General features: G+C 45.1%; 1 protein-coding gene across 3 annotated transcripts in view; it reads left to right on the top strand.

The window, feature by feature from the left end:
• The window catches only part of NSH3 (inosine-uridine preferring nucleoside hydrolase family protein), a 92,568-nt gene that overhangs the window by 66,946 nt on the left and 792 nt on the right, over positions 1–24,830 (top strand). The window lies entirely within an intron of this gene.

Here is a 24,830-nt window from a genome sequence, read left to right on the forward strand (position 1 = left end):
ACGGCCTCGATGGTTGAGATTATGTGAGAAGTAAAGGAGCCAACTGACTTGGAACAAGCACTTGCAGGCCCAATATGGAAGGCAACTATGCAAGCCGAGTACACAGCATAATGAAGAATGACACTTGGGAGCTCGTGGATCAGCCACCAAAGAGAAAGATTATTGGAACCAAGTGGGTTTGGAAGGTCAAGTACAAGGCTGATGGAATCTTAGAAAAGTACAAAGCCAAACTGGTTGCACAGGGATTTTCACAAGTTGAGGGGTTTGATTTTAAAGATTCATTTACTCGAATTGTCAGAATGACCACTATTTACACAATACTTGCAGTGGCAGCCCAGGATATGTGACTAGTTTCCCAAATGGATATTAAATCAGCGTTCTTGAATGGTGACCTTAAGGAGGAGGTGTACGTGGTTCAACCGCCAGGGATTGAGACCCCCCATTCTAAGAACAAAGTATGTATATTGAAGAAGCCATTGTATGGGCTGAAATAAGCCCCTAGAGCATGGTACCATCGGATAGATAAGTTATTTTTAAGCTTAAACTTCAAAAGATGTGCCTTAGATGCTAGCTTGTATGTTTACAGGGATGGTGAAAAGTCTGTAGTTATTGTCCTTTATGTGGACGACATTCTTATTACAGGTGACTATGAAGATATGGTTAACCAAACTCGAAAGGCTTTAAGCTCTAAGTTTGAAATGATAGACTTAGGCTTGTTGTACTATTGTTTGGGGATTGAAGTCTAGCAAGAGCCAGGAAAGATCTTCATCTCTCAGAAGAATTATGCATTGGAGATCTTGAAAGCATTTGGTATGATTGAGTGTAAGGAGATAGCTACGCCCATGGAGGTCAATGCAAAGTTATCCGTTGAGGATACATTAGCACTAGCAAACGTTAGGAGGTACAAGAGGTTGGTTGGTAACTTGATCTACTTGTGCAACACTAGGCTAGATATTAGTTTTATTGTTGGAGTTTTGAGCAGGTTCTCAAACAAACCCTATGAGAGCCATTGGAAAGCTGGGATGCGAGTGCTTAGATACTTGAAGGAAACTCTTGACTATGGTATCACATATGGTTTTGGTACTTCTCTTGTGGGGTATTGTGACTCAAACTAGGCAGGAGACTGCAATTCTAGAAAGTCTCAGTTTCTGATTATTGTTTTTTTTTAGGTTTAGGAAATTTCTCTTGGATCAGTAAAAGAAGCAACCAACAGTGGCATTGTCTTTTACCGAAGTAGAGTAGAAGGCAGCCTGTTTTGTTGCATGTAAAGCAGTATGGTTAAGAAGGATCTTACGACATATGGAAGTGCAAGACGAAGACCCAACTGTGCTAAGATGTGACAATCAGAGTTGCATCGCCATTGCTAAGAATCTAGTGTTTCATGCACGCACAAAACATATAGAGATCCAGTATCACTATATACGCAATTTAGGATGGGATAGTGGAGTTAGTCTATTGTTCGCGTCTATTGTTCAATGGAGGAGAATGGAACAGATATCTTTACCAAAGCTTTGTTAGATATGCTCAATGCCCTACCCTTGTAAGGTGCCACCAATGATCCATGGTACTTAAAGTTGTAAGGCCCCCATTATAAGGAGAAGCCATGTGTGAGTCTAGATATTGATGGATGCTGACTTGTATGTAAGATGAGATCTATGTGACCGGATGGCCAAAAGGTGATCATTGCGGGTCTAGCCTTTGGGTGAGAAAAAGTAGTTAAAGATGGTAGCAACTCGAGGCACATTGCATCGAGTTGCGGGGTAAGGAAGGGACCCCTATTTTGGGTTCAAGGGCCATAGAAGTAGCCCTTGACTAGGGGCAGTGAATATTCCTTGAAATATTTCCTTGCCAACTAGTGGAGGTGTATATGGAAGGTCAATAGACACATGTGTACATGGAAGGTCAACAGACATAGGTGCATATGGAAGGTCATCCATCATGATTCCCTTCACTAGCTATAAAATGTAGATCCCTTCACATCTTTCACAATCCATCCTTTCACCCAATGAGTTATTCTAGCTAGCCTTAAGCTCTTCACCTATCTTCTGTCTAGATCGCCATCTAAGCTTCACATTGGAAGTGCAAGGGTAGACAGAGCCATCTTTGTATCAGCTTGTTTGGAGTTAAATAATTTTTTTGTTCTTCTCTTATTTACTGTGTACTCTCTTTCTCTATCTCTTGCTCAAGTTCTATTCATTGTGTCTTGTAATTTTTACATTTTTCCTTGTGTCAAAAGACGATGTACCAGCGAGACAATAGGGTTTGTGGGGAGGAACACGGAGTGAACTTGGTAAACACTGAGAAGAGAAGAGAAGAGAGAAGTTACTCTAATGAATGGAATGATGAAGATATGAATCATGGAGTGAATGTGATACAAGGGAACAAGGGTGTTGTAGCACAAGGAAGATGATGAAGACAGCCACGAACTACGAACCGCAATGTCCTCTAGAAGGGGTGTGAGGGCAGTGGAGAGACTAGAGAGAAGAGGTGACGGACTGAATGAATCAGTCGTAAAGAATGAGTGATAGAGGTAGCCTATAAATAGGCAAGAGACTATCTAGGGTGGCGCCCAGAGGGAGGGTGTGTAATATCCCGCCCGCGTAGGAAATTTTCCCCCCTTTTTTTTAGGTTAATTAAAAAAATTTTAATCTTCCCTCCCCCCCCCCCCCCTCCCCTATCGTCTCCGACATGTGGTGGGGGGGAAATAAGAGGAAGTGAAAGATAACGGCGGAGGGGGAGACGACGTGATGGCGACGAGGGAGAAGACGATGAAGGAGAAGATGATGACGTCATTGATGGAGGGGGAGGCCACGTGGCTTGCCACCCTCTCCCCCTTGAACTTAATGACCAGTCCTTCCCCCTTGGCCAGCACGCCTAGCTCACCCAAATTGGGCCCTCGCCGCCATGCAAAATAAGTAGTGGTCACAGTCACCACCACTGCCTTTTCCCCACGTTCCCCCCGCTTCGTAAAGGGGAAAAAAAAGAGAGTTACCACCTCCTTCCCCCCTTTGCTGCACAGAGAGAGAGAGAGAGAGAGAGAGAGAGAGAGAGAGAGAGAGAGAGAGTGTGTGTGTGTGTGACAGAGAGAAAGAACCTTCTAAGAAGGTTTTTCTCCCTTTGCTCTCCTTAGAGGGTACATGCGTTCCTTGTTTTCCCGTTGGCGCCGCGAATTCATATCCCGTTTTCGCAAGATTATCCCTCAATGGCAAGCTCATTTCGCTTCCCAATTGGCCCCCACTAATCAAGTATAAGGTGCGGAAGTCTTGTGTGATTCGCGTCTAAGGGAGACGAAGATCGAGAATGGCCCCCAAGCGGAAAGTGTCATGCGTAAATGGCCATCTCTCAACGGGCAACAAAGCCTCAGGTGAGGGCATCACTGCCAATTCAACTGCGATTCCGGTCATAAGTAATAAGATGCTTGCTTTTTTTCTAGCATTGATCTATAAGTGAGTCTAAGAAACCTCCTCGAAAGTAATTTGGGATTCAGTTGGAGCTTAACTTACTGGGTGGATTTTGTAGAGACATCAATAGCTTTGGGATTAGGGTCTAAAGTCTCAAGCATACTACCATATCCTTACTTCTAGAATGCTCATATATGTCAATGAAGATGCGCAGTAAACCAATCAAAGAAGTTGGGATTATATTGGAGACAAGCCTAGGTTTCAAGAAATTGCTATCTTAAGTAATGCAAAAGATATAGTTAATAATGCCAACAATCATGTTTATTAGGCTCATTGGTAGCTAAAGTGTCAATCAAAGATGATGGCAGTGGCATAGTAATGGAAGATGGCAATGTAGCCAAGAATAATAGGACTTCAAGGCACTGCGGGCAACAAAGGCAATATAAGGAGTAGAGAGGGAAGAGATGATGGACACATAGGCATAGCTCCAATTCATCCCCATATATACAACTCCACATACATACACAATTAGCTCCATTGTCATGCTACTATGTTTATCATTCCTAATCGGGGTTAGGCTAGATGCAACAACAACTCCAGGGCAAATGAGGAGCTTAAGGATTAGAAAACCCTAAGTCAAAGAAAAGATTGATGCTTTTGTACTTGTTGGGAAGAAGGCTGAGTTATCGATCAATGTAAGTGATTAATAGAACTTATGTCTTGTACAGTGTTTGAAACCTTAACATATGCCTTAGCCGAAAGGAGGGTGTGGTAAGTAATTTTTACATAGAACCGCTCCTGATCCCAAGGGGGAGAGCAAATACGTGATGGAAGGGTTATCGCGACTATTCCTGCAATGTTTGGAAAAGAATGCCATTGTTTTTGTTGATTGATCAAAAAACGTCCTAAATGCTTTTGCATTAAACAGATTGTTGGGATGTGATTGGATGATTATTCCAAGTGCTTGTGATTGATGGTAAATGCATGGCAGGGGTGTGTGATGACAAGTTGCTATGGGAATAAATGAATGTTTTATTGGGAAATGATATTAGGATTGAATGCCTTGTTTGTGCTTGATTCTTAACCGGATTAATTAAGGAAATGATATTTTGTGCGGGTGGATCATCTCCAAGGTCACACCGCGCTTCAACCTGAGAGGGCACTGCTTGATTCACGGGCCGAGGTTGAGTGGTGAGGGTGTCAACCACGGAAATTGTGTCTCACTCCTAGGCCGCTTAGGGTCAGGTGGAGCTCTGGACACCCCTTGCCTAGTTCAGAACGGAGTTGAAGACTGTCGTGAGCCCAATGTTCGAAGGCGTTGAAAGATCCTATTCTAGATAAAGGATGGAAATTATGGTGCCATGTGATTTGGACCGGGTACTTCTGCAAGGCATAAGGGATATATAATTTCTCTTTATGGGCAGGAGATGAAGATTAACTTGAAGATAAGTTAAGGAACTTGTTTGAGAAAAGGACTGCTTGCTGTGTTTTCATGTTAGTGCTGTAAATTACGAGAACAAATCCCGTTCCCTAAAAGGCCTAATTAAGGAAGCTGATTTTGAATGTTACATATAAATGTGATAGGACCTAATTAGAGAACTAAAGCTACTAAGGGAAGCGGGTGGGCGGAACCCTTGATGGGTTTGTCCTATGGCAGCGTGGTCCTAGAGAATTGGGAGGCTTCTCACAAGGTTTTACCGTCGTTCGACCCTTAGGTATTGTTAGGTTAGAACCCGATTCATGCCGTTTTAGGAGACCGGAATGGGACTATGCCCTATGGATAGAGAGGTTGAGCGGCGCATCTCTCTCGTTTTCCATTCTCTTTGAACCAAGTGCAACATGGATTTGCTTCGGCTTGGGTATCTTTGCGTAAAGTAGGATGTCAAGGACTCGACGTGAGAATGCTGTCAGGAGACCTTGACTACTAGAAACCCAGATTTGAGGTCGATCCTAGTGGGTTTAGTTGCGAATGTTCTGTAGCGAGGCGGCGGACTTGAAAAACCCCAGGTGACAAACCCCAGAACATTCCATGGGAGTACCGAGCATCAATGCTTAGATTCGTTTCTCGATGGACCACTAAAACGTGCTTGGACAGCTGATAGGCGGGCACGTTACAGGGTGCCAGTTGTCTAGGGTGGTGCTTGATTGTGGGCGCCAAGCCCCTTTTTGGGACTGTCCACTGTGAAACCCTAAATGCAAAATGCAGAACGCAATACTATGGGTGAAGGGTTTCTCAACACCCGTCTCAAGCCCAAAAAAGAGAAACAAGAGAAGAGAAAGATGGAGATGCAATGCTACATGCTGAAGAATGCTCATGTAGCAGGTGGCACTTGGACATTGTCCCTTGTGGGAAAATTGTTCACTTGCCAAGTGTCCTAGTACAAAGATGATGAAAATATGCAATGCATAGGAGGAATGTCAGACTTTGTGTGGTGCCGAGAACCATAAGGATATGCTCGTATTGAAGCTTGGGAGTTGGTTTCATGTTGACCAAGTGATGAAGGAAAGAAGAAGAGGAGGAAGAAGATGTAGAGGATCCCTAAGATCCAAGATTTCCACCTGAAAGGTAACCTGCAGTAAAGAACGGTAGAGAGAGTAATCTCGAGAACCCAAAACTCAACCTCGGGAGAGAAGCCACTAGCTCGGTGCATCCATGGAAGAAGGAATACGAAGGTCTCGTCACCAAGTCGAGGCTGAACCTCCAAGGCCTCGATCTAGGTAGATTCTCGAGATCCTAGGTATCAATAGGTGAGATGACCGTTGGAAGGAAGCCACTCCATCCAAGGGTAGAAGAAGAAGGTAAAAGGCCTCCTCCAAGGTGTGCGAAGGATTGAGTGGTGGGTAGTGACCCCCTTTGAAACTGGAGGAATAGGAGCCCCCTCTGAAGTTGCAGCAGATGTAGATGTCCCCTTAGAGGGCAAAGAAAATATCATCCCTCTTTGAATCCCCCTCTGAGGTAGATAGAGAATCCAAAAACTCATGATCACGAACTCCAAAATGTTTGAGAATGAAGTGCCGTCGGTTGTGCTGAAGAAGGTATTTGGGGTGGTAAAGAACTCCCAAAGGTGGCCTCTTGAACCTGAGTAGGCGAGGGTGAAGGATAGGGCTCAGACTGAGCAATGAGTGGGCAACAGTCATTGATTCTCAATGGAGCGGACTGGGAAGCTAAAGAAGTCGAGCAGCCAGTGTCTCTCGAAGAAGCGAATTGATGAGGAGACGGTATCAAACAATCATTGTCTCTCGATGGAGCGGACTGTAGAACCACGGGCTGTGGTAGCCACTGTATACGAAAATGGGTGGGAGAAGAATGTCGCTGGCATTGCGATGATCCCTAGGAGGTCGTAGGGCCAATCGATCCTCCATGTGCTCGAAAGGACTTAGTGCACATCGGATGCATCGTATTGCCTTGAGCATAGTACTCTGATAGCCGATGCAGAACGATCTCTGTGGCCTAGAAAGGAGTGGTGGCATAGGAAGTGCCAGGTGGGAGATACATATACTTCGGGGGGGTGGGAAGCAAAGGTTGAAGTTGGCAAGCATTGGTGGTGTATCCGGTGATGCCACAATAGGAGCACCTAGTAGATTGGTCATGTGTTGGTAAAGAAGCCATGGTATCCGTGTGCCTTGCTGAAGAAGGAAGAGGCCAGCCATGAACCATGAATTGCAATGCCCGCCTCAAGGGCTGGGAGGGTAGTGGAAGGGCTGGAAGTGAGTTGCTACCTGCAGGAGGGTGTTGCCAACTGCAACCGCGGCTTACAACAGACTAGGGGGAGCCGCCAGCAGACAGGGAGGAGCCGCCAGCAGTCAGGCTGAGCCGCCAGTAGTTTGGCTGAGCCTACAAGCCTGGTTGGGCCGCCAGCGGTCTAGATTAGCTGCTAGTAGTTTGGCTGAGCCATTAGGTTGCAGAGAACAGCCACTGTCAGTCTGGCTGAGCCACCACGTTGCAGAGAACAGCTGCCAACAGTAGGGAGGAACCACTAGCAGTTTGTCTGAGCCGCCAGCAGCAGGGAGGAGCCGCCAGCAATCTGGCTAAGCTGCCAGCAACAGGGAGGAACCGCAAGCAGTCTTGCTGAGCCGCCAGCAGCAGAGAACAGCTGCCAGCAATCTGGCTCAGCCGCCAGTAGCAGGGAGGAGCCGCCAGCAAACTGGGAGGTGGAGGGGGCAGCAGCAGCCCTGAACGCAGGCTGAAAAACAGCAAATGCAAGAGGGAGCAGCCGCCGGTTAGGATGTTGATGTAGCGGAAGAAGAAGAGAAGTGGATGCCGAACCCACCATTGGTCTTTGCCTTTACTAGAGATGAGGATCTTTGCCACTGTTTGAGTAGATCCAACTCTGATACCATGTCAAGAGATGACGTACTAGCGAGACAGTAGGTTTTGTGGGGAGGAACACAGAGTGAACTTGGTAAACACTGAGAAGAGAAGAGAAGAGAGAAGAAACTGATGATGGAATGAAACTGATTCAAGTGTGCAGACATAGAAGTCCCTTCATGCGCAGGCCTATCAACTGTTTTAGCTAATACATCTGAGATCTAGGGCTTTGCTTGTCATAAAGACTCTTAATTTGTGTCCAAAGCTCATATGTAGTCTAATTTCCAGTTACAACATTGTAGTGAACTTGCTTAGACAGTGATAAAAAGATCGTGGACTTTCATAACTCATCCAGTTCATCCCAATCCTTACCCACAATGTTTTCAGGTCAGGCAACCCCATTTTTGAGTGGTCTAACTTGCAATTTCTGCACTAAAACCTACTATATTTGTGTCTTTCAATAGCTGTAATTGGTCCCATGCAGTTTCTCAATATTGAAGATAGCATTGTCGCGAGAACTACTAGCCAGAATGAGATCAAGCAAGTACACATAAGGGCAAAAATACCCTGCAAATCAGCCCCAAAACCACTACTAAATCAAGTGGGAGACAAGAGATACTATCAAAGTAATGAGCTGTTCACAACCTATAAGCAAAAGACTATCAAGTCCAGGTGATTTCCTTTAAATAGAATGCATCAAAACTGAGATGACAGGTTGCTGTAATAAATTGTAGCAATATACCAACAACTAACTATGAGCAAACAAGAGGAAGGAAGCCAAGAACAACCGGCATTGAGGAATGTCACAAACTACAGTGTCTGAGAAACCATATATGCAATAGGCATAAACGTCATGCATATAGTAATCTTTAACTGACCCAAATCTCGTCCAACGTTCCTCCCGTCGCGTTGCTGCTGCTGCCATTGCGCCCCCGCTCTCCCCCTTGTTCCTCCTGTCCTATCACCCCGTGGCACGCTACGCCTCCCCCCCCCCCCCGGGCCCCGCTCGTTGAGCCCTCGTGCTGCCACTGCCTTCCTCATCCTGTGGCCCTTGTCTTGTAGGGCCCCCCATGCTGCTTCCATCTTTTGCCTGCCATCCCGTGGCGTGCTGCGCCCCCCTCCCTAGCTAGAAAGCCGCACATCTACCGCACATCTTTGGTCAGGTCGTAGGACACTCCCTATCCAGGGCCCAGCTTTGGGATTGGCTTCACTCCACGCTACGCATTGGCACAATGTAGATGGCGGAGGCAGTTCTCATAGGTCAAGGGATCTTCATGGTTTAACTCACCTCTGCGGATGTAGCCCGTGAGCTAGTGGATAGCTTACCTTATGCCTCCACGAAGGGGGTCATCTATATGGTTCCTTGGTATAGTGGCTTCACATTGGAGGAATTCGCGCTCCACAATAGGTTTCTTAGACACCCGATCACCCTACTATTCCCCGGGTTGGCGGTAGAGTATCGTCAGTTAGTGGAGGACTTTGGATGGCCCTTCGGCATAGTTCTTCTTACCTCCTTTGCGGATGCACTGACAGCCACAGGAGTCCCCAAGGTACAGGTGGCTGTGAAAGATACAAAGAATATACCTAAGTTTTTGGAGATTGAGGCAGGTAGACCATAGAGCACGGAACGCCCGTTCCGGCGCATAGGAACGGATCAATGCATTCCGGGAGGTACGAGCCCAGGAAACGTTGGCAAAACGTTTCCGCCCGTTCCTGCCCGTTCCTTGGCCGTTCCCGCCCGTTCCCTGGCCGTTCCCTGTTTGGAACGGCCGTTCCAGCAAGATAATTTTTAAATTAAAAAAAAACCTGTCGCCCGCTACTCCTGTGCCTACTCCTGTCCACTTGTAGGCCGTCGCGACTTGCCTGCATCTTCCACCTTTCGCCCGCGAGCTTCTCCCGCCTGTCGCCCGTCTTCTCCCACCTGTCGCCTGCTGGTCCGCCTGTCGCCTGCCTTCTCCCGCCTGTCTCCCGCTGCTCCGACTTCTCCCGCTTCACTCGCTTGCTCCGCCTGCCACACCTACCTTGGCAAGGCCGTGCCTACTTCTGCCCACCTGACTCTCCCACTTGCCTCTCCCGCCTACGTCGCGTGCAGCCCACCTCTATCGATTGCTTGGCCTGACTCCCGCCCGCAATAAGGTGAGGTCCGAGGAATCTTGATTCTCGATACTCATGTTGAAATTTTGGCCGAAATTTTTGCAATTTCATTGGACTTTCAACTTTGGTTGAAATTTCTGCAATTTCATTGAACTTTGACACATGGATGTTGAAATGTTGGCTGCAAATTTCTGTAATTTCATTGAAGTTTACTAATTATTTGTCACTTCTATATAGATGGCAGCATTGAGATCTATGGGATCTTCATCATCCTCAACAGGTACTTCGTCAACAACTAGACGAAGTCGAAGCACTATTTGGTCATGGTGGGATGAGGTAGATCCAAGGGTGCCATTGAGAGGTGGAGGGGCTCGCCCTTGGAAATGTAAACTTTGCCCTTATGCTCGCACTAGTGGGGCTGATAAAGTGAGAGCCCATCTTCTACATGAGGAGGGGAAAGAGGGGTGTTTTTGCACCAATGTATCAATTGAGAAAAGGCAGGAGTTACTTGACCACATAGCCACTTCTATGGGGAATTCACATGCCAGGAGGACGCCAAATATAGCAGTGGATCCAACAACATGGACTCCAAGGCCAGTAGGGCATGGTGCTTCATGCAGAAGACCACCAGGATTAGTGGCTACGCAGCCTTCTCGTGGGCCATCAATGGCAACAGGTCGTGGTGTTTAACACAGTTCATTGCACACTTCATGGGAACCAAAGAAAAAAGAGGAAACAGATGCAGCAGTGGCACACTTTTTTTTACCATGACCATATTGCATTCAAATCAGCCAGGTCACCTTATTTTTTAAATATGGTGACAAAGATTGCAGAGTATGGACCCACATATAAGCCCCCTTCATTAGAAACTATCAGGACTACATTGCTTCAAAAGGAGAAAGTAGCCATAGAGATTGCAACAACAAATATTCGCAATCAATGGGCAAGAAATGGAGTGACATTGATAGCAGATGGATGGAGTGACACATGCCATAGGTCCATACATGGTGTTGTTGCATGTTCTCGTGCAGATGTATACTTCATTGGTAGTCATGATGCTTCAAAGACTGGAAAGAGTGCAGATGTATTGGCATCCGAGTGGTGCGAGGCAGTGCAGGCTGTTGGGGCAGAAAATGTAGTGCAGTTTGTGGCAGATGGTGAACCTACAAACAGGGCAGCAGGAAACATTTTAATGGGAATGTATCCACATATCACCTTTAGTCCATGCATGGCGCATTGCTTGAATAACTTGTTGAAGGATATTGGGGACTTGCCATGGATTGTATCTCTTGTTGCCAAAGGCAACAAGATTATCACATTTATATGTAATCATCAGTACTTGCACGCTGAGTTTTGCAAGAGAAGTGACAAAGAACTTCTTAAATACTTGGATACACGATTTGCATATAACTTTCTTATGCTTGGTCGATTGCACTATTGCAAAGGTGCAATTAGGGAGCTATTTGCTAGTGATGAGTATGAAAATTGGACTGGGGCTGCCAGTGCTACTGCTGTGTTATGTAATGCATATGTTTCTGATAGAGATTTTTGGGATGAGGTCAATCGCACCAACCAAATGGTTGATCCTATTATGCACATGTTGAGGCTTGCAGATGGCATGGATCCATGCATTGGGAAGATGTATGAAGGTATGGATCGCATCATTGAGAGGTTGGAGAGTTTGGAACCAAATGCAGATAGGTATGAGCAGATCAAGGAGTTATGCATCAGCAGATGGAATGAGTATGACTCTCCTATACATGCTGCAGCATATGTGCTTGATCCTGAGTTTCAAGGAAAGATGCACAAAAGAGACCTTGAGGTGGTCAAGGCTTGGAACACATTGCTTGCAAGGCTTTATCCTAGCCGTGAAACAGATCTGTGCAAAATTGAGTCAAAAATTTGGGGCTTTTCCCAAATTTGGGGATCTCAACGTAGAATTGGACAATGTGACTCAGAAATTGCAAAGTCGGTGCACATTTGCCTGGGAGTTTTGGGGCTTTTCACATTTTAGTGAAATTCTTTCAATTTCACTGAAATTAGTGCACGCAAGACTTGGAAAATTTGGGGATTTGTCTAGATTTGGTGTGAGCAAGATGCAACAGTGATATTTGTTTCAGAAATTGTAGGAATTTGTGACATTTTGTCCCTGATATTTGGGGCTTTTAATGTACATGCACAAATTGGGCTGAAATTTATCCAATTTCTCAACATTGATGCACATTGGACCCCGTGTAATTTGGGGCTTTTGCAGTTTGGGCAAAATTTGTGCAACATTTGGTCAGTTTATGTACATGCAGGTTGAATTCCACGCAATTTGGACATCAACACTTGGTAAAATTTGGGGGTTTTGCTGAAATTGCTCTATTTTGGCAAAATTGGCATGTCCTATGCATTACAGAGAAAATGCAGATGTGTGTTTGATGCTTTAAGCACAAATTTTTTGGGGCTTTTGGCCGTTCGTATCAAATTTCATGCCCGTGGGTACATGTACAACAGAAATTGCAGCTAAAATCTGGGATTTCTCATGTAATGTGATGCGTTTGCCCTTGGAATAGCTGTAATCACTTGTGGAATGTTGTAGCACATGGTTTGGTGCTTCTGAAAATTTAATTACAGATCTGAAATTTGTGCTTTTGCGTGGTCATTTATTGCTGATTGGTACTTGTTTGTACCTTGGTCACTTGAGTGACAGTTTTGGGCCTGCATTTGCTGTTTTTTGGTCACATTTGGGCTGAAAATCATGGCTGGCAGCAATGACAGCAGTAATCTGATGCATATAAAGAAGCCTGAAGGCGCACATAACTTTGCACTTTGGCAAAAGCAGTGCTACAATATCCTGTTGCAAAAGAAGCAGGAAAAGCCGATCAAAACCAAAGGGGCAAAGCCCACGGACATGGAATAGGACAATTGGCATGAGTTAAATGAGCATTCATGCTCAACAACAGAGCTATCGATTTCTGATGCCTTGCTATTCAACATTGAAGGTTTGGATTTTGCATATACTATATTGACTAGACTGGAAGAACTGTATGCACAAAAGAGTGTTGCGAGCAAAGTGTATTGGCTGAAAAAGCTTATGGATTTGTGTATGAAAGAGGGTATAGCAATGTCTACTCGCTTGAGTGAGTTAAACTCCATTTTCAGCCAGCTGGTTGCCTTGAAGTTCATGATTGATGAGGAATACAAGGCTACTTTCTTGCTTTGCACTCTACAAGAGAGTTGGGATACATTCAGGACTGCTATGAGCAATTCTAATGTGATCCTTTTGTATGCTGATGTAGAGAGTGCTCTACTTATGGAAGAGGTGAATCGGCAGAATAATGCATCCAGTAAGTCTTCCAGTGCTTTGCATACTAGGGGCAGATCACAGCAAAAGAGAAAATATGATAGCAAGGGACGCAGTAAATCACGTGGCAAAGATGTTGAATATCATCATTGTGGCAAGAAGGGTCACTTTAAACGTGATTGCTACAAATGAAAGAAAGAGAAAGAAAAATGCAATAAGATAGATCATAGCAAGGAAGAGAAGAAGGACAGTCAACATAAGAAGAGCAGTGTAAAAATATGCAGTTGCCTAAGGGGCAGAAAACACTTCCATGCGAATGGGTTTACAAGATGAAGGCCACTTCTGGTTCCTCACCAAAGTACAAAGCAAGATTGGTTGCAAAGGGGTACAAGCAAGAGCATGGAATTGACTTTGATGAGATTTTCTCTCTTGTAGTCAAGATGATCACATTGAGAACCATTTTGGGCTTGGTTGCAATTGAGGATATGGAGCTCATACAGATGGATGTAAAGACTACGTTTTTACATGTTGATCTGCATAAAGACATCTATATGTAGTAGCTTGAAGGGTTTGTTAAACAAGGGAAAGAAAAGATGGTATGCAAACTCAAAAGGAGTTTGTACGGGCTGAAATAAGCACCAAGAGAATGGTATCATAAGTTTGATACATTCATGCAGTCCCAAGGCTTTCATAGAAGTCAAGTGGATCATTGCTTGTACACAAAGAAGGCAGCAGATGGTAGCCTGATTATCTTGGTCTTGTATGTTGATGACATGCTGATTGCTAGGAGGGATACTCATGCCTTGGATTCATTGAAGCAAAGTCTTCATGGTAGCTTTGACATGAAGGATCTTGGTGATGCAAATTACATTCTTGGCATGCGAATTGGGGATGTATGCTATGGTTGCTACATGTCCTGACATTGCCTTTGTGGTGGGAGTGGTTAGCAGATACATGGCAACCCTTGGCAAGAAGCATTGGGATGCAGTGAAAGGTATTATGAGATACCTCAAAGGCACAAAGGAGTTATGCATCTGCTTTGGAAAGCAGAAGGCATCTGTTGTTGGCTTTACGGATGCAGACTATGCTGGTCATGCGGACTGTAGGAAGTCCACTTTTGGGTATGTGTTTACTTTCACAGGAGGAGTAGTCTCTTGGATCTCCAGGCTACAAAAGTGTGTTGCATTGTCAACTATAGAGACAAAGTATGTGCCTATCACTAAGGCATGCAAGGAGACTTTATGGATTTCACGTCTGGTGGGAGAGCTTGGCATCTCAGAGTTACCTGTTCTCCATTGTGATAGTTAGAGTGCTATCATGCTAGCACGGAATCTTGTCTTTCATGCAAAGACAAAGCACATACAGGTGAAGTACCACTTCATTAGAGATATATTTGACAGCAAGAGCATTGAGCTTGTCAAAGTGCATACAGATGATAATCCTGTAGACCTTCTCACAAAGGGTCTTCCAACAGAGAGGTTTGCTCATTGTCGACAGATGATGGGAGTTGGATAGATATATGTATTTCAGCTTTGTACATACCTAGACTTAGCTGATTCTTTTCTCCTCTTCAGGCATATTGCCTTTAGGTGGGAGGTTGTTGAGAATAAAGGTCTTGTGCCTTTAAACGTGCTCGGGTGTGAACACACCCTTAGCACTTGTACTTACACATATATATCTATCTAAAAACCTAAAGGTACACTCGTCATTGTACCTAAAAATGTGCTCACTCTCTACTTTGCTCTATCTCACTCTCTCTGTCTCTCACTGCACGTAATGACTGTCTATCTCGATCTGCGTGCCCAACCCGTCTCTACAGGTTTGCAGAAGGAAACTTGGGTGGCTGCTCCACATAGACTTCCTCCTTCAAATAACCATCCAGAAAGGCGCTCTTGACATCCGTCTGGTATGGCGGCCAACCACGGTGACCGGCAAGTGCAACTAGCAAACAGAAAGATGTCATGCGAGCAGTAGGTGCAAAGGTCTCCTCATAATCAATACCTTACTTCTGATGAAACCTTGCACACAAGGCGATCCTTGTACTTGTATAGAGTCCTATTAGCCTTTAGCTTGGTCCTAAAAATCCACTTCGTCGCGATGACCTTTTTGTGACTAGGACGATCCACCAAGGTCCAACTCATTCCGGTCAATACCATCAAGTTCCTTCTCCATGGCCTCATGCCACATAGGGTCCTGGAGAGCCTCCTATCAACTGTCCGACTTGGAATGTGCAATGTAATCAACCAGAAAGATTGAAGCATATGAAGCTTGAGGGGCAAGCCGAGCAGATTTTCTAAGGCCGTCGGGAGAGCATTCCAGTGGAAGGATCCCCGAATCCCGCATGATCTATTGGTACCAACGAGGTAATTGGTCTTGCAAAGGGGACTTGGGAATGGAAGAATCTGCAAGAATGTGAGGAGCGGGCAGTAGATCCGGCTCAAAAGACACAATATTTGATGATATGGGTTGAGGTAAAGACTCAGAGCCTGGTGCATAAGATTGCACTGTGTCCCTCTCATCAAAGGCGACATCCCTCCTAATGATCACCTTGTTAGCCTGAGGATCAAACAAATGATAGGCTTTCGCTTTGGAAGAATAATCCACAAGGATTAACATATTAGCTCAAAGAGTGAGCTTTCCTATCTTGTCGACAGGGGGGGGGGGGGGGGGGGGTGTGTGTGTGTGTGTATGACTCTCGAAAACTCTAAAGTGGGAAACAACAAGCCTCTTGCCAAAGAATGCCTCATAGGGATTGCTATGGTTGGTGAGGATGTACATTGCAATGCTAGCAGCCTCAACCCATAGACGATCAGGAAGCTCTGTTGTGAATAGCATTGAGCGTGCCATGCTCAAAACTGTCTGACTTCTACGCTCTACGGCTCCATTGTTGAAAGGGAAGTTGGTAGAGGTGAGCTAGTGAGAATGCCATGCTTCTATAGAAACTTAGAAAACTTGTGGGAGATAAACTCGCCACTGCTATCACTCCTCATGGTACCTACACAACATCTAGTCTGGTTATGAACTAGTAGTCCCCAAGCACTAAAGTAGGTGAAAGAATTAGACTTTGCTTGAGAAAGTACACCCACATGTATCGAGAGAAATCATCCACTATCAAAAAGAAGTAAAGCGTGCCATTTAAGGTGGTAGTGGGTATCAGGCCACAAAGATCAACGTAAATCAATCACAATGGAGCCTTAGCTCTATGAGTGGACTGATGTGGGAATGGGGTATGGTGTTGCTTACCTAACTAACATACTTTACAAACCTCTCGAGATATCTTCAGGCGAAGAATGCCTTCAACCATTTGGTGATATGACAACTCATAAATAGAGTCTTATCCAAGATGTCCTAAGCGGTATTGCTACAGATACTCAGTGCTCGAAGGCTCTCATGCAATGGCTAAAGCTTGGAAGCTATGGAACTTTGAGTTCTTGGCTGTTGGCACGGTAAGAAAGTGCATCAAGTGATAGAGGCCATTAAGTTGTGCCTTACTGTGAGCAACAACTAAACCAGTCTTGTCATCAATGACTTGAACTGCGGTCAATGTAAAGAAGGCTACTTAGCCCAATTGACAAAGGTTCTGAATGGACAATAAGTTCACCCCAACCTGGGGGATATGATAAACCTTGTCCAGTGTAGCGCGATCTTGATCCTCATCAGTGGCAAAACCGATGCGACCACAAACCCGGATCTTGACCGAGGAGTTGTTCCCTACTCTGACTCTCCCAATTGCAGGATGTTTGGTGAGAAAAATGTTATCTATAGGGGTCATGTGATAAGTAGTTCCACTCTCCACAATCCAAGTAGAAGAAAAAGTGCTCAGTTGTGACAAGTGGGCCTCTGCGACTGTCTTCTCGGAAGACAGCTCATAGATATGAATGAGACTCGCATTTGATGCCTCTAAAGAGATGATGTGGGCCTTTGTAGACCAATCAAACAAGCCCTTTGGCATTGAGAACGTTGTTGCTTGTTATGGCTGACCAATGGCAGTGTGAGACTGGACTTTCCACTGCCCCTGAGATTGGTTGCCACCACCCTGCTTCCCTTGCTGGGGGTTACCCTCCTGGGGTGCGGGGGTCTAAGTCTTGGATTTTGACTATGCGTCTCTTGTCTTTGATCGACACTTGTTGTCAAAATGGCCAGCCTTCTGATAATATTGACAATACCCATTCTTCTTAGGTACATTTTGTCACCCTAGTTTAAGAGAGGATTGGTTGTTCCCTTGGGTCTCACTAGATGAGGTCGGAGTGGGAATTTGAGGTTTCTTATCCTTCCCTTGTTGCTCCTTTTGGTCATTAGGGGACTTAAAAGCCCTTGTCGTAGAGAGCTCAGCGAAAGTCATTGATACTCAAAAAAATTGACCTTAAGGTCATGCTTATCATTGATGGTGAAAATTTGAAGCTCATGGTTAAGATTAATGTGACAGGTCCTATCGTGAGCCAGATAGTAGTCAATCAAGTGTGCCCAACGCTCTAATGCTAAGTCAAAATGTTGAAGTTGAGAATGAAACTTTAGTAAGCCTTGCATCAGTTCAACTATAGCGAAGGCATTATGAGCCTTCCATGAGCAAACGACCTTTTATGGAATAAGTGCGGGATTGGGTTGGGGTTCCAACCCCTCCACAAGATCCCATAGGTTCTAGGAGTTCAAGAAATGCCTTATTAAATTAGACCAAGTGGTGTAGTTAGACTTGTTGAAACGAGTCTTGTCACTGAAGGAGTTCTTAGCAGATGAGGATCTAGAATCACGAGGTGTCGGTGGAGGCGGATAAGTGTGATGTGGTGGTGGATAAGATGGTGGAGGATAAGGAGGGGGATTAGAAGTAGGATAGGTAGAAATGGGTTGCTAATGTCTAACGAGTGCCGGTTGTTGAGGAGGCATTGGAATAAAAGTTTTTCCATAAGGTGCCAAAGGTGGAGGTGAAGGCACTGGGACACGTTAGCCCTGTCTAAAAGTCGGCTGGGGCACAATAGAATGACCAAGTGGTCCACTAGGTAAAGCCATAAAGACAAATTGTGGTACCGAATGATGCACACTCCAAGAATGCCCTGGAGAGAAAACTGGAAAGTGTGTGTGTGGGAGGATGAGCTCCCATCACGGTACACCACTCGAATATGAGAAAGGAGTCGTCCTAAAACCTGTGCCTAATGGAGGACCCCCCATGTCTTGTGTGGTGGAAATATAGGTGCACTTAGTGAAGGCCGAAAGGAATGTGCAGCGTAAGATGAGGGAGGGATGGGTGAGATTCCAAATGGATTTATGATGGGTGTAGATGTGGAAAACATCATGGTTCCTTTTGTTCATTAAATGTAACAAAATGAGATGTCCCTACTCTAGTATGACCATGAGAAATAAAATTATTTGAAGGACAAGGAAGAGAAGGGATACTTATAAGTTATTGCTTCTTTGTCTTACCTTGTCTAGAGTTTTCAAAGAAATATATTTCCTCATTACTTCTAAACCAAAAGATGTTATGTATTATCCATTCTTCAAGAGGATCTCCTGAACCATGAGGAATAGAAGAATTAGATAGCATAGAATGAGAAATGAGATTGTGCATACCTAGCACTAGAGAAAAGAAGTAAGATGGAAGTGGTGTGTAATCCATGCCGGTTTCCACTTGAGGATGGCTAGTTTGAAGTGGAGATTCCATCGTACCTGCATGGCCAATAGTTCTGTGCACCGAATCTAAAGGAGGAACTAATGTATAACTCAGGCTTACCTTCAATTTGCTGTTGAGCCCTAATGTATAACGATGAGATCGTACACAGTGGCTGAAATCTCGTATGGTCAATGGACTCCATGGTAGTTCACAATTTGTCCACCCATGCCAAATCTAGCAGGGGCAAGCTGGGAGGCCCACTCCTGCTCATTTCTTGATATGCTTGGTTGTGGAGTCTGGAGCAGTTTGTCGGCGTTCGAAGTCATCTGAACCTTTTGTTGTTTTTACTTCTACGGATGAGCTCTCCGATCAAGTCAAAGGCTTCTTAAAAGAGAACTTGGCTCTGATACCATGTGACTAGATGCTCTAAACACAAAAACACAATAGCAATTGTATGACAAAGCACAAACGGATAACATAGAACACAGTTAGGGTTAGGGTAACTCAAAGACAATGAACACAGAGAATAATGAAGTGAATATGCAACGCTCATGCACCAAACACCCTATGTAGTGAGTGAATATTGTACCACAAAATCTTGTATCTCGAGGATTAGGGCAGGGATAATGAGCTGGAGAGTGTGTCGTACTCCGAATGGATCTTGAAACACAACAAGGCAATCTCTACATGCTGAACACTAGCAAAATGCAGTAGTGCAAAATGTTGGATCTGATGAAGACAACAGAGAGGAGAGAGAATATGCAGTAAACGTAAAATGAGGAGAGAGAAAAAAGCAAAACACAGCCTGTTAGGGCTGGGCGGTAGTTGCAGGAGAGTGAAAACTATTGAACTATAGAGTGTGGCGACAAGCGAGGAGAGAGCAACTGATCAAGTCACAACTCCAATAGCAAAACATAGACAGATTGGTGACGTGGCAAGTTGACGACAGTGGGGAAACTTAGCAACAACAGTTGCTTGGCTGAGATCAGCTCCGAACAACGGGTGGAAGGTTGGAAATAGGTGTCAAATTGTTATAGACAGCAATGGTTGGCTTGGACCGCGATATCCTCTGTGTCCGTGGTGTGGGCAGCAAGCTGAAAGACCTGAAATCTGAAAAAATGAGATGGAAAGAGTGGAGGGCAGATTGCCTATTTATAGAAAGTTTGGGAGCCCCCACTTAACTCTCTCGAACCGTGCCCCATTTAGGGTTTTAAGTAAAAGAAGCCTAAAATAGGCATAAAATAAACTATTTTGGGGCTTTTAAGTGGCTAATGACATTTCTTAGCTCAACAAGGCTCAAGCTCTCAGAGAAGATGACTCTGATACCAGTTGAAGGGAGTGAGCTTGGAGTGGAAGCATGTGAGCGGAAGCAAGAGCTATGGTGGAAGGAGCAAGAGCAAGAGAGAGACACAAGATGTGGGAACTCCAACAATCACAATGTGTGACTAGCCTTTCCTTTATTCAAATGCACTAAAAGAATAAAGAATGAAGTGACAGTGATGGGTGCCCACCACCTACAGTGTACAGGCGTGCGGATACTGTCAATGTAGCAATGAGTGGCTAGGCATAGGCGCCTTTGCCCCCAACAGATAAGCATCTTCTTGACATTGTGCATCCTATTAAAAATGGATTCATCAAGGATAGGAACATCTTGCATAATGTGCTGAGTGTATAGGTGGAAATTTACTCTGCCAAACATTCCAATCAAGAGGGGATATTAGTGTAGTTGGAATTGGGAAAGGCCTTTGATTATTTGGACTGGTCCTTTATTGCAAAGCTTATGCACATCATGGGTTTTGGCCCACATATTGCTTAGTTGATATATACTATCAGTGTTGATACTTCCTCATGGGTCATATTGAATGGGGTGTCATTGATCCCATTCCTCTTGCATGCTCAATCAGACAGAGCTGCCCTTCAAGCCCTTTGTTTTTTAATTTGGTGACCCATCCGGTGCTCATCATGTCATCCCCCTATGGTGGTCATTTGGCAGTTGACATGTTTATCCCTTCCTTTAGGACAGCATTTTGTTGCTTAGTTGTTAGCAAATAATACGTTTATGATCCTGCATGCAGAAAGGGATAACCTTCACAAGGCATTGGATGTTTGGAATCTTTTTGGGTATGCTTCTAGTCTTCATGTTAATGCTGCGAATTTCTCCCTTATTAGCTGCATTGAATTTGATTTTCAAACCTTGGGATGGCAAGGGGTGGTAATACCCTATAGCAATGTCACTAGACATTTGGGGTATCCCTTGGGCGTTGATGCTAGGTGAAACAATTTTTGGAATGGATCTCGTGAAAGTTGGATGCTAAAGTTGTTTATGGGAAATCACATGCTTGGCCCTTTCATATATGTCTCAAAGTTACACAGACCATCATGCTACCCATGATTACTTTTGCCACTTCTTCCTTGGAATACCACTTCCTTGAATGCTCTTACTAGGCACATCCTTTTCATGTTGTGGAAAAAGGTTTCCTTGCATGCATGTATTTCTTGGATTTCTTGGAGTCATCTTTATACCCCAAAAAGCATGGGTGGTGGAGCTATTCTAGATGTGGAGACCCATATGGTGGTTCTTTGTTGGTTGCTTTTCAGATGTATATGCACTAATCATCATCCTTGGGTCTTTATTGTCCGTTTCTTCTTAGAAGACTAGGGTCTCATACATGGTAATACCAACATACATGGCTCGTGATGGCATATTCTTAATAGCAATGCCCACTTCTTGACATCCTCCTCCTTTTTGGTAAATCATCTGGTTTGTTCTTGGCAGCTCGTTCTTCAGAAGGTTCGCTAGCATCCGGCAGAGGATCAGTTGGCAACTAAATCCATTTAGTTAGAATTGTTGGCTGTGTTGCGACTGCTTTGGTGAGCTGCGAGGTGCTGATGTCTGAAAGTGGGGTATGAAAAATGAAAGATCTAAAAAATCTCTATAGGTGTAAAATATGAAAGGTCCTGCATCTATGAAAGGAAAAAAGGTAGTGAACAAACAATCTACTCCCAAGAAAAGACTACAATAATAAGTAATGATTGAGGTAATGTTACCACAAGCTAGTCTGGCCTCCAATATCCATCTCATGGGCCATTGCAAGATTTGGTATATCGTGTCGGGTGTGAGGTGTCTTGGTGGGTGCCTCTTATGGTGGCTGATGATGGGCTGGATCCATCGGTGGTAAGGGTGGTGGGGCTCTCTCCCAAGGGTTTTGGGTCATCTCGCTCTACCTAGGGCCAGGGCTCTCTCCAAGGTGACTCCTTGCAATGGTGGTCTGTCCTGACCAAGAGGAACAGTCTCTTGTGAGGGATGAGGAAGGGTGCTGGTACTGGCCTGGATCCATCATTCTAAAGGATGGTAGGGCTATCTCCCAAGGGGTTTGGGTCATCTTGGTCTACCTAGGGCCATGGCTCGCTCCAAGGTGACTCATTGCAGTGGTGGTCTGCCCTGACCCGGAGTAGTCTCTTGTGAGGGACTAGGAAGGGTGCTGATACTGGTATCAATGCTGATCCTAGAAAAGAAGTCAGTCTCGATTCTTTGTTTGGGTTGGTCCAATGGTGCCATCTCCTATCTCTGATGAGGGTCTCTCTATGTCTTCTAAGCTCTAATAGAAATAGCCCCAAACATCTCTAATCCTCAAACTCCATGATCCAGCATAGAGGTCCTCCCTAAAGGGGCAGTTGTATCGTTCCCTTATCTCACAATACACAATGTATCAACAGATACAGTGTTCCTTGGACTCAATTTCCACTCCTAGAGTTGGCACATGTGATCCTCTGGAGATATGTGCTCAAATTTCCCTGTATGTATGGTCAACTAGTTTTAAGATGTACAGATTTGGCTTATGGCACATCTAAGGCTGTGTGACAAGGGGATGTTCATATATGCTGGTTGTATAATGAAGCCATCCTCAAATAAGTGCAGAAAATGTGTCTAATAATGGGTCATCATCCTGCCCAGTTGTTATATTGGATTCACCCAGGTCTGCTCAATGTCCAATCGTACAATATCCATTCTAATCTCCCGGTTCAGCTTTGGACAGTTGAAAATGTGTATAATAATGGGTCATCATTCTGCCAAGAAGTACTGGATTCACCCAGGTCCTCTCAATGTCCAATCGTACAATTCCATTCTAATCACCTGGTTCAGCTTGGACAGTTGAATAAGAGGTCTGATCCAAGTCACTAGCTGCCCCCATCCTCTGACGAAACGTGACGTGGTGAGACTTTCCACAGCCGCCACTTGTGCTGACCTCGGGAAAGCTGACACGACACTTGTGACTGTCTTTCCGCTGCCTGTCGGCCCTTTTGGATTGCCCCGTCAAACCCTGTCGTTTTGCTGGTCAATTGCCACTGCCGCCTTCTATCACAACCGCCTCCTCTATCCCACCACAGCTGCCTCCTTGGATCACAGCAGCGGCCCTGCTTACGACGCCTCAACCTGCTTTGCTTGCACACTCTCCTCACTTCCTAACCATGGACACTTCCTCAGGCTCCTCATCTACCCTTGCAGCCTTCGTAAGATTCCTTGCATAGGCAACCTCCATCTCCCCTTCCCCCTCACAACCCCAACATGCAGACTTGCGGCAATGCCATGCACCAACAGACCAGTAAGCACCCGCACCACAGACACATGGAGCTAGCGTATCACCCGAGATTACAGCCGCGGTCCTCCACCATCCCCAGGGGGTTCTAGTGCAGCCCTCTGCACACACTCTGTCGATGCCTTCCCCACCGATACGCTTCGCTTCGGATACAGAGCTGGCACTCAGGGAGAGAGTGACAGCCCTAGAAGCATCATCCTTGGCCTGCTGAATGGTTGGAGATCGTCTGTCGATCCAGAGTTTTAAGGACTCCATCTAGTCAGCTCTTACCGGCACCCTAGCGAAGATCATGTGAGTAGTGCCCCTTAGAAATGGATGCTTCAGACTCCAATTCAACTCACCCGAGCAGATGGAGGCAGTGCTCGCTATCAGTCCGTTTGATGTCAAGACCTGTGGCATACTTTGACAGATGGATCGAGGGTCAAGATTATTCATTGCTTCGATAGGTCTCTCTCATATCAGAAGGTCTACAATGCATCTAGATATTGTTGTAAGCCTTCCAGTGAGTGAAATCGGCAGTACGTCATTCACACACAGAATAGGAATTGAGACTCCAGCTAGTTTAGTTCTAGAGTTTCCCATTCTTTCTGTATTCTGCTATCTCATCAATGTACAGTCCAAATAGTATAGGTAACAGTGCGCAGCCTTGCTTCACCCCAATACTGCTGGTAACTCTTATCAGAAATTCCTTTTGTTGCCCCTATTTGGTCTATGACAGACTCATAGAATGCATGTATCCACCATTCCATTTCATTTGATACTCCTAAGTCTTGCAACCTCTTTAGTCTAGTACGTGGTATGGTATCAAATGCTTTCTTAAAATCCACAAAACAGCAGTAGATTTTGATCCCTCCTCAACGATGGCTAAGTGTAAGCACATATCCAAGGAAGTGCAGCCTCTCCTGAAGCCAGCTTGCCCCAAGGCTCTTTATCTATGCTTCTCTACCCAAATACTCAGCTCGTGCTCAAGAATAGATCGATAGATCTTGGCTAGGTAGCATCCAATCATGATAGAAAAGTGGCATGGTTCTGCTTTTAGTCCAACAGCTGGGAGACCCTTACCCATGGCGTTGTTAAACATGTGTACCAAGAGTAGAGCCACTGTATCGTTGGAGTAGGAACAGTGGTCAGCCACTAGTCCATCCTGGTTGGGAGCCCTACCCATATGTAATCTGTAGATGGTCTTGAGGACCATGCTCTATGTAAAGAAATGGCCAGTAGTTGATCTGATTATGGTGGGATGCAATATCGGTGAGTGTCCTGGAACATATAGATCCTTTGCATAGCTGTGCCATATCTTTGGTAAACATGTGTACCAAGAGTAGAGCCACTATATCCTTGGAGTAGGAACAGTGGTCAGCCACCATCCTGGTCAGGCACCCTACCCGTATGTAATCTGTCGATGGTCTTGAGAACCATGCTCTATGTAAAGGAATGGCCAGTAGTTGATCTGATTGTGGTGGGATGCAATATCGGTGGGTGTCCTGAAACATATAGATCCCTTGCATAGCTGTGCCATATCTTTGGTGTGACGTTG

The sequence above is a fragment of the Lygodium microphyllum genome, chromosome 3 (assembly GCF_053477565.2).
Source record: "Lygodium microphyllum isolate KBCC chromosome 3, Lygodium_microphyllum_v1.1.10, whole genome shotgun sequence".
Lineage (NCBI taxonomy): Eukaryota > Viridiplantae > Streptophyta > Polypodiopsida > Schizaeales > Lygodiaceae > Lygodium > Lygodium microphyllum.